This window comes from Sinohyriopsis cumingii, chromosome 10, assembly GCF_028554795.1.
Source record: "Sinohyriopsis cumingii isolate HCF-2022 chromosome 10, ASM2855479v2, whole genome shotgun sequence".
NCBI lineage: Eukaryota > Metazoa > Mollusca > Bivalvia > Unionida > Unionidae > Sinohyriopsis > Sinohyriopsis cumingii.
The window spans coordinates 61,561,038-61,569,957 of NC_142970.1; positions in this window are offsets into that span (position 1 = coordinate 61,561,038).

Consider the following 8,920-nt stretch of genomic DNA (forward strand, 5'->3'; position numbering starts at 1 on the left):
ATGATTCAAATGTCAAATGACGCATGATTCCCATATCAAATGACGCTTGACTCACTCATAAAATGACGCATGATTCCCATATCAAATGACGCAAGATTCACACATCAAATAACGCACGAAGTCACATATCAAGTAACACGTGATTCACATATCAAATAGCGCATGATTTACATAGCAAATGATGCATGATTCACACAGGAAATGACGCATGATGCACATATCAAATGACGCATGATTAACATAAAATGTCGCATGATCTACAAATCAAATGACACGTGAATCACAAATCCAAAGACATATGTTTCTTATATCAAATAACGCATGACAGCCAACCATTCAACTGTAAAGGACCTTTATGGACCCACAGATTGAGGCCAAATTATCAGATTTCCTTGAACCCATAAAAGCATGGGGGAGGTGGCACCATTCCCTTTCCCATGAACAACTAACAGGCTGCGGTGCAGTCAGAAAAAAGTGGCACATGCACAATTGTGCGCACGCCACTATAATTAAACTCAACAACAACACATGTCCAATGACGTAATCAAATTACGTATGATTCACATATCAAATGACATATGGTTTACAAATCAAATGACGCGGGATTCACATATCAAACAACGCATGATTCACATATCAAAATAAGTATGATTCACACATCAAACGACGCATAATTCACTTATCAAACGACGCATAAGTCACACATGATTTCATACATTAAATGACGCGTGATTCACACATCAGATGATTCACGATGCACGCAGCGAATAACTTTTGGTTTACACATTTTATACACTCCCAATCAAAACAGCAATTACCACCCAATTTACGCTTGAAATAAAAGACAAAAAAAAAAAAAGTAAAATCAAAAACAAAAAATAAAATAAAATACAAAATAAGTACAAAAACGTTCGAATTACATATCCCATATTGGCACATACTATTTATGGAGCAGGGGATCTCCATCAATAGTGTAATAGTTGTGACAACATCAAACATTTAGTTCCACCTATCGAAACCGATCAATGGGTTTAAATATGCCAAAACAAGGTTATGAGTTTGTCCAAACAGGCACATTTATTTTGAGCAAGAGTTCAGTATTCAAAGCAAAGGGTGTTTCGTTAATTTGTACCTGAAATGACTTAAAAATCTGATGCTTTGATGGGCAGGTTTAGATTGGTTCGATCAATTCATCATTGTCCAGACTGATGATTAACCAAATTTCATTTCGTGAAACATATTCGCGTTCACCAACATTTTAGGCTAATTAAATGGGCTTCTTACAAACGAAATTAAGATGCACAGTAACTGGTAATTGAGACGGGGGATCTAACAATCACACAAAACAAGGGATTGACCCTTACAGTTACAATGGGGGATAGGTATGTGATTCACCTCTCACCCACACATCGTAAGATTCCTAGCTCTGATATATGGGTCTACTTAAGAGATTTTACTTTTCTTGAGATTTAGATTGATCTCTGAGATAAGGATCTTTTATGATATTGTACCATTTTAGAGGTTTAGATCGACCTTTGAGATTGATATCTACTTAAGAAATTGCAACACTTTTAGAGATTCAGCTCGAGCTCTGCGATAGGGGTCTTTTAAGAAATTGTACACCCTTCGAGAGTTAGATCGAGCTCTGATATAGGGAACTGCTTAAGAGACTGTGCTCATTTAGAGAGCTGGATCGAGCTCTGAGATATGGGTTAACGGAAGAGATTTCTTAATTGTAGAGATTTAGATCGAGCTCTGAGATAGGAGTCACCTTAGGAGACTGCTCATTTAGAGAGCTGGATCAATCTCTGAGATAAGGGTTTACGGAAGAGATTGTTTTCTTTTAGAGATTTAGATCGAGCTCTGATATAGGAGTCAACTTAAGAGGCTGTGCTCATTTAGAGAGCTGGATCAATCTCTGAGATAAGGGTTTACGGAAGAGATTGCTTTCTTTTAGAGATTTAGATCGAGCTCTGAGATAGGACTCAACATAAGAGACTGTGCTCATTTAGAGATTTAGTAACATAATTAGTAACTTCACTAGGTGATCTAATTGTTATGTGATCTATGTGATATAAGCGTTATATTAACTATGTCATATAATTGTTATGTGCTCTAGGTTATATATTTATTATGTGAACTATGTGATATAATTGTTATTTTCTAATGATGATATAATTGGTATGTCCTCTATGTGATACAATTATATGATCTATGGGTTATAATTGTTATGTGAACTGTGTGATACAATTGTTATAACCACGTGATATAATTGTTATGTGAACAGTGTGATATAATTTGTATCTGCTGTATGCGATATAATTATGTGTTCTTTTTTAAAATTGTTATGTGCTATTTGTGAACTATTTGATATGTGCTCTGTGTACTATAATTAGTATATGCCCTGTAAGTTATAGTTATTATGTGAACTATGTGATACAGTTGATATGTGTTCTATGTGATTTAATTGTTATGTGCTCGATGTGATATAATTTATATGTACTCATGGTTATAAAAATGTTATGTACTCATTGTGATATAATCTGTATGTGCTCTATTTACGATAAATGTTATGTGAACTAGGTAATATAATTAGTATCTACTGTATGTGATACAATTGTTATATGCTATTTTTTTATTTAATTGTTATGTGCTCTGTGTGATAAAATTAGTTGTGATCTGTGTGCTATACGTATGTAAACTATGTGGTATAATTGATATGTGCTTTATTTGTTATAACTGTTATCTGAACTATTTTATATAACTGTGATGTGCTCTGTGTGTTAAAATTGTTATTAGAACTAAGTTACATAATTGGGATGCGCTTTTTGTGATATAATTGATATGCACTCTAGATGATATAATTGTTATGTGCTCTGTGTGTTATAACTGTTATGTAAACTAAGCTCAATAATTGGAATGTGCTCTATATAATATAAAGCTATATAATATAAATGGTATTCACTCTAGATGATACAAATCGTATGTACGCTAGGTGATATAATTGCTATGTGCCCTATGTGATATAATTATTAAATTTTGTGTATATTTAATTTGCATTGTTTATTAGCGGACTTTTTATAATTATTTTACTATATGCTATTGTAATAAAACAGTGCACGTTGGACTAAAACGTTTCCAAAATCAAGTTTATTTTCTACTTGATCTGAATTAATGATTTTATTTATTCTGGGGACAACTAATACATATCTAAAATGTTTGCTACGTGTATGAGTTAATATTAGGATCATTATTAATAGCGGTTAACATATTTATTTGGGCCTGAATCTAGGTTATTAGAATTAATCTACAATTGACCTAACGTACATGACATAGGCCAGATTATATTTTATAATTTAGTGATATACGTTTTAATTAAACTAACATTAAGAAATTTCTTGAAGGTTTTTTCCATTAGGTAATAGTTCGCTTTTAGAAAATGATAATTGTGACCTGAGGTCAAGTAGAGGATTGTATAATCTTGTCACTGGAAAGATTAGTCATTCGTGCTTTAAAATCTTTTGTAATATTGTTGTGTCATTTGGGGTAAAATATTATTTCTTCAAAGTATTTAATTCATTTCTTGGAAAAACAGGGTGCACATAAAACTAATATTTTTAACAAAGGCATTCACTGGGATTTACAGTGAATTCTAACCTATACTAATTTTACTTGCCTCAACCAAAGAATGTTGGTACAACACGATACAGGTCACCATATGCACACCAATACTTTACCGTTGGATTTACACAAAACGTTTATTCAGACATGCGTCTGTATTTCGAAGATATTTTTGTGATTTAATTCGCAATACCGTAAGTTTCTTTATTCACACTTTCACTTTGTATTTCAGGGAAATATATTATCTATTGAATTTTACAAATCTTGTTGCTTTTTGACTTTTTCTGTTGCTTTTGCAAGTGCACAGACTCGCACACCAATATGCTGTATGTGTTATAATTGTGATATTCTCTGTGTGATATTATTTGTATGTGCTCTATGTGATATGATTATATGCTATATGTGTTATAATTGTGATGTGTTCTATGTGATATAATTTGTATGTACTCTTTGTGATATAGTTTTGATGTGCTCTATGTGATATGATTATATGCTCTATGTGTTAAAATTGTGATGTGCTCTATGAGATATAATTTGTATGTGCTCTATGTGATATAGTTTTGATGTTCTGTATGTGATATGACTATTATATGCTCTATGTGTTATAATTGTGATGTGCTCTATGTGATATAATTTGTATGTACTCTTTGTGATATAGTTTTGATGTGCTCACTGTGATATGATTATGTGCACTATGTGTTATAATTGTGATGTGCTCTATGCAATATAATTTGTATGTGCTCTGTGTAATATGATTATATGCTCTATGTGTTATAATTGTGATGTGCCCTATGTGATATTATTTGTATGTGCTCTATGTGATATGATTATATGCTATATGTGTTATACTTGTGTGAAATATATAATCTAATTGTTATATTCTATGGCTGATATAAATGTTACGGAAAATGATACGAACGCTTGTTGCCATGACGTTTTGTTTTGAAATTTGAGTTTTTCTATTGAAAATAAAGTCATTGAACCAGTGCGTTTACGTATATGATGAAAAAGTCATGAAATCGGACAGAAATGTCAAAGTAATGAAAGGTTGAAATTGTATTTCATCATACATCTAATACAATTTACGAGATTAGAACTTGGTGTTGTGCATGCTAGCATCATTATCGTCTTTGTTTTAATGATTTCAGACTCTTTATTTCTTCACTGATACTCCATCCTGAGTGATGGCATGATAGTGGCGTTGTACAGTGAGGACAAAAACACGGTAACTTTGATTGGGCAAACAAACCTGCTGATTTTGAATCACACGCGGACGTACTTGTGAACAATACGAGAAAATACACCAACGAAATTGACAAACATCGAAGCTGCCACAAAGCTGATGTCATTAAGTCAGTCCTTTAGACATAGCTGCCACAAAGTTGATGTCATTAAGTCAGTCCATTAGACATAGATGCCACAAAGTTGATGTCATTACGTCAGTCAATTAGACATAGCTGCCACAAAGTTGATGCCATTAAGTCAGTCCATTAGACATCGGATCAAATTAAATGGAACTTGACCTGATACGGCTATCATGTTAATATAGGCTGATAAGATCTTTGATGCCAATTAATTCTTGCGTATGCCGGCCAACATTATTATAATCTGATTAATGTTAGCTAATTCGGTCATTCAGGTAAAATATAATTATGATGGGGAAATCTAAGAATAAGCATTAAGTAACAAAGGAGCTTTTAAAATTAATTGTATTATTGCATTTTTTAAAACTTTATTGTTTTGTATCATCGGCTTGGGAAAGGACACTCTTGCCCGATCCCACCCTTAAATGGGGAAAAAAATGTATAATGAAAGAAAGAATCAAGAAAGAAGTGTAGTATAGTTGCTTCTCATTTGCACCTTATATTTATTAGCTAATTTATTTGCTGAATACTCTGTATCAAGAATTGGTTGAGAAGTTTACATTAAATAGTGGTCACATCAGCTCTCACAGATTTAAAGTTTTTAGTTTATTGATACATATCGGGTTATTGTAAAAGCAATCCAACAAGTTAACTGTTTATCAGCCTGAAGTTTGACCTATCTATGTATATGGTCTAGTTTTCTAAGGAAAAAAATGGAAAGAAGGAGGGCGATCTTCATCAAATAAACACCCACTTTTTGTCCGTGATGTACGAACAAAATTAATTGGAAAGGTATCGAGTAAGGACGATCTACCCCTCCGCTTCAAGTCGGATGGATTCAGTTGATTCTAATTATACAAATTAAATACAAAAATATTATCTCAACTTTCATGTAATTACAACTTGTTTGATAATATATCTTTTGGGACATGCTACATTATATCAATATTCTCATTCGTTTCAATCTTCTGAAATTACGTAATGAAAATATTCTAACTAGTAAGCAAATATTACATTCTGTTACACACCTTGAATCCACAAAACCAAGTACGACTTCATCAGCTTTCATTTGGAGCTATCTTTATAATGTATAATATTTTCCATTCCTCTCCAAATTATCTGTACACAATGAGTCTGCCACATAAGAGGTATAATTGACTTAGAATTTGCTTTACGAAATCTGAAGTAATTTGATAAGGAAGCCTTTCCACATTTCACAAGAATTTATTGTTAAAGATAGTATCGAAACGTTGGTCATTTTGTGTCATATGTAATGATCTTTTATTATATTTCCCTTGTTCAACTCCCTTTCAAGCGCAAAAAGGGCAATATATATTTATTATTAGTACGCCGCTTTGTATATCCATGACAATGGTTTTAACCCGACGCATAAACGAGTTAACACAGTTTTCAAAGTTTTGTATATGAATCACAATTGTAAAGAATGGACACGTTTTCAAATACAATTGATCGAAGAAGACCTCTAACGTATTCCTATGTATTTGGTGTGCCAAATGTCGTATGTGCGTCTTGTACAGTCATTTTACCTGTCTGATATAAGTTCGTTTTCTATCTAACTATAGTTTTCAGAAACAGATGATGCAATTTTATAGTCTACATTAAGCAAAGAAAATGGTTGCCAATTATGTAAAATGATTCGTCTGATAGCTATTTTGGTACGCAAGCTTGTTTACCCGACTACTTATCTATTAAGAAAACGTCAAAAACGTTCCAAAACTATCTGTCAACTCGAACTTCGGAATTTTCCATTTGGATTAATACTCTCAAGCAGTTGTCATACTTTAGTTTGCACTCGCATGATTTTTTATCTGTCTTACAATTCAGTTTGATAGGGGTTATTATCATTCGTATAAAAACTCAGATGTTGTAGTGTTGTTGTTGCGGGGTTTAACACCATTTTGTTTCAGTACAATATAGGTTATACATACATGGCGGCCAGTATAACTGGCGGAGGTATAACCTTGGAAAACTCCGGGAAGAACCACCGACATAAGAAAAGCTAATGGGAAGCTTTCTCACGTTAGCACATTAGCCGAGCACGAGACTCGAACCCAGGCAGAGAGAGAGAGAGAGAGAGAGAGAGAGAGAGAGAGAGAGAGAGAGAGAGAGAGAGAGAGAGAGAGATCAGATGACAGTGATTTGGACATTTTGACCATTCGGGACCCCAACATTTTTATGTAAAAGTGAAATCTTCTCCTTCCGTAGTAACAAATTAAAGGTACTTTGATCAGTAAGGAGCTGAACTTGGTAAAAGATATAAGAATTACGTAAGCGAGTTGTCTCATTTCATAATTTCATTTTATTGTTATATGAAAATATGTCATACCTGTTCAAGGCAATAATAAAAACAAACTTGACTTCAGTTGCATGGGTTCAGATTAATTAGAAATAAAAGCTCCTTGTTATAAATAAAAACAAAAATATTATATAAGGGATGTGTGTTTTAGTTTTTGTTTTACATATGAATGGTAAGAAACATTATGTACATATAACACCAAACTACCAAATACATATCAGAAACAACAATAAGAACAAGAACAACATAAGAAAACATTACAATTAAATGATTTATTGTTTAAAAAAAGTACTCATATTAAATTTTATAATGTCTGACGCGTATGTTTTAAGCTCTGTTTTACTGTGCAACCTTCTAGATGTATTCTCGTCCCTTCATCCGCCGCAGCCCCTCTCCCATCTCCCGACTGATTTGAAACAAAAAGGAAAAAAACATCATTCCCTCCGTCATGTTTGCTATTTTCATTGCTCAAACGTGGGTTGGTGGGTTGAGGGCACACTTTTAAATGCCGGATGAAAATTAATTTTAATTTTGTTCAAACAGAAAATGATCAAGAACCGACCAAACTAATTTTAGTACGTCACAGGCTGCAGCGGCTAACCTACAGTCATCACCAAAACGTTAACGGTGATGGTGACATCACCGTTGTTATTGTCCCCAGCAAGGTAATACGTATGCCTTACTTTACTAAAGCAGGTGCGATAATGATATCTGTATTAAGATCTTTTGAAGGATATCAAACTCAGGCGTTTAGCTGGAACATTAATTTGTCAAACGGCGATGAAGCGTTTCGGACATTTATTTTGATTAATTCTGAATGACAGTATAACCTATGTTGAACGAATAAAACCACAGTCATATTTGCGGTCAACGAATCTGACCGATATTTTCAAATATTCAACATATTGTTTAGTAAGAACCTGACACAAATATTAATCTTGAAACGGATTATTTTGATAATATTATCCGACTGTTGTAATCTCTCAATCATCTGAGATCTGAATAGTTTAGATTAGACCTATTTCAAATTAATTGCATTCCATTGAGGTGGTAGACGTGGACGACATCATTTAATTCAGTCTTCGTGTTGGATATTTTGTACACTGTTCCACAGCTTATTACTATATACTAAAGCAACAAAGTACAGGGTTGAATTAAAAGCTGGTATTTGTTAGGACGACATTATTGCATTTAAAATTTCAGATTATTTTAATCACAGTCAATCAGCTTCTACTACCACACACACACACACACACACACACACACACGCACGCACGCACGCACGCACACACACACACACACACACACACACACACACACACACACACACACACACACACGTACACGTACATACACAGAGGAAGTAACGTGGATCAGTGGTTACCACGCTGGACTAGCTGTTATAAAGAAACGGTTTCGAATCCGACCTAGATTATGCCGGATCGCACGCACTGGTGTGCTTCAGTTGCATATTTTTATATTTAACACTTTGAATAATCGAACGCTTATCTCCAGTCGATTTTATGCTGTCGTAATGACAGATGAACACGTCAGTGGGAACTCTCAAATTTAAAGAGGTGCGTATCTAGACAAAAAAATTACGCCCAGTTATGAACAT